Genomic DNA, 2,808 nt, shown 5'->3' on the forward strand with positions numbered 1-2,808 from the left:
GTTTCTAGAGCAGGTAGCTCAGAAACAGCATGAGGACCCAGAGTTGGTCAGGATAGCCCGAACGGTTCAGTCAGGCCAGAGTAATGAGTACAGGTTTGATGATAAGGGGATCCTCCGCTACGGGAACAGATTATGTGTGCCAGATGACATTGGTCTGAAGGGGGATATTATGGGGGAAGCCCATAATACCAGGTATAGTGTTCACCCTGGAGCCACCAAGATGTATCAGGATCTGAAGAGAGTGTATTGGTGGCCAGCTATGAAGAAGGACGTGGCACTGTTCGTGTCAGCCTGCGATGTGTGTCAGAGGGTGAAACTAGAGCATCAGAAGCCGGCTGGAATGTTGAATCCACTACCGATTCCAGAATGGAAATGGGAGAATATAGCTATGGACTTCGTAGTGGGGTTACCGGCGACGTCCAACAGATTGGACTCCATATGGGTGATTGTGGACAGACTCACCAAATCTGCTCACTTCATCCCTGTCAGGAGTGGTTACTCTGTGGACAAGTTGGCGCAGGTGTACGTAGATGAGGTTGTCAGACTGCATGGGGTCCCGGTATCTATAGTGTCAGATAGAGGGCCCCAGTTCACCTCCAGGTTTTGGCGGAGTCTGCAGAATGCTATGGGTACCAGATTAGACTTCAGTACTGCCTTCCACCCACAGACAGACGGACAGTCAGAGAGGACCATCCAGACAATAGAGGATATGCTCAGAATGTGTGTGCTAGATTTTGGCGGTTCTTGGAGGCAGCATCTACCTTTGGTGGAGTTTGCCTACAATAACAGCTATCATGCTAGCATAGGGATGGCTCCATATGAAGCTTTGTATGGAAGGAAGTGCAGATCACCTATCTGCTGGGAGGAAGTAGGAGAGAGGACTCTTGCGGGTCCGGAGTTAGTAGAGCTTACCAGCAGGGTAGTACCCATAATCAGAGAGAGGATCAAGACTGCTGCTAGTCGGCAGAAGAGTTATGCAGATGTCCGCAGAAGACAGCTAGAGTTTCAGGAGGGGGATTTGGTTTTGCTCAAGGTGTCTCCTATGAAAGGAGTGGTTCGGTTCGGGAAGAAGGGTAAGTTAGCTCCACGGTACATCGGTCCTTTCGAGGTGCTTCAGAGGGTCGGTAATGTGTCGTACAAGCTAGACTTGCCTGCTTCGATGGAGAGAATCCATCCGGTTTTCCATGTTTCTCTGTTACGGAAGTACGTGTCAGATCCGAGTAAGGTTCTTAGTGAACCTGATATGGAGATCCATGAGGATCTCACCTATGTAGAACAGCCAGTGCGGATCCTAGACACTCAGATCAGAAAGTTGAGGAACAAGGAAATTCCGATGGTGAAAGTCCTTTGGAACCACCACAATATTGAAGAATGCACCTGGGAGACACGGGAGTCTATGCTCCAGCAGTACCCCCATCTGTTTTGAGGTGAGTGTTAGTTGTTCTATGTGCTGCATGTATGATATATTGTATGCTATGTTATATGTTATGATTGATGCCATGCTTTGTATGTTAGTTGAGGAACATTCGGGGACGAATGTTCTTAAGGGGGGGAGAATGTAATACCCGGCTAGACTCCGGTATCGGGATCCCTACCGTCCGGTGGGACCTCGGATGTCGGAAACCTCTAGAAGGGTAAAACTATGATTTTATGAAGTGTTTTCATGTATTTTAATGGTTTTAAGCATGAAATTAAATGAGTTTTTGCATGAAAAGTCTTTGGAGGAAAACCCAGGTTCGGCCGCCGAAAGTCAAGTTCGGCCGCCGAACATGCATGCTTTCGGAGGGACTTTAGACGCCCGAAAGTTTTGAGTTAGGGAAATGCAGGTTCGGCCGCCGAACTCCAAGTTCGGCCGCCGAACCTTGCATGCATGCGGAGGCACTTTCGGCCCCCGAACGTGGCCTGGCCAGCCACCTATAAAAGGGGCACTTAGCCGAAATGGGAGAGTTTTCTCCCATTTTCGACCTCAGCGAGCTTCCGACCTCCCTCTCCCAAATCTTGTGTTTTTCCTTCAATCCCCACCATTTTCTTTGAGTTTTAAGGTTCCACAAAAGTTTTTGAGTGTTTTTAAGCAAGTTTGGAGCTTGGAGGTCTTGGAGCTAAATCCCTCCATTTTCCGAGCTAGGGTCGTTCTTCCTCTAGATCTTCAAGAGGTAAGCTTCGATCTATGCTTCTTTTATGTTTTATGAAAGTTTTATGCAAGTTGATGGGGTAGAATGCATGTTTAGGTCTTATGTATGTATATGGGTATAATGTATACTTTGAGGAACAATGTATGTTGATGTTTGTGTGTTTGAAGTGTTGTAGATGGGGTATGTTATAGTTTGAGACCCCTAGGTGTGATGTATGATGTGTATGCATGTGTAGAAACAAGTTTATGCATGTTTTGAGGTGTTTTGGAGGCTGTGGACACAAGGGAACCAAGTTTCTGCCCTTCGGCAGAAACTCAGGTTCGGCCGCCGAAGTGACTTTCGGCCGCCGAACCCCCTTGTGGAGGCAGTTTCGGCTGCCGAAGCCTGCCCCCGAAACTCAAGTTTCGTCTCTGTCTGGGAGGTTCGGCCGCCGAAAGTGCCGTCGAACCTGCATGACTTTCGGCTGCAGAGGGACTTTCGGCCGCCGAACCTGCCGCCGAAAGTGCCCTGTTCAGCCATTTCTTGCATGTTTTCATGTGATGTTTTCAGGATGTTTTAGGGGGTCTTTGGGGAGTATTTTGGAGTCATGTTCATGTATGTTTGGTGCCTCATTTGAGTCCACCTGTGTAGGTTCGGACCCGAGGAACCGAGACCCCCGATTGTGAGATAGTCGTTC

This window comes from Manihot esculenta, chromosome 8 (assembly GCF_001659605.2).
Source record: "Manihot esculenta cultivar AM560-2 chromosome 8, M.esculenta_v8, whole genome shotgun sequence".
In the NCBI taxonomy this organism is placed as follows: domain Eukaryota; kingdom Viridiplantae; phylum Streptophyta; class Magnoliopsida; order Malpighiales; family Euphorbiaceae; genus Manihot; species Manihot esculenta.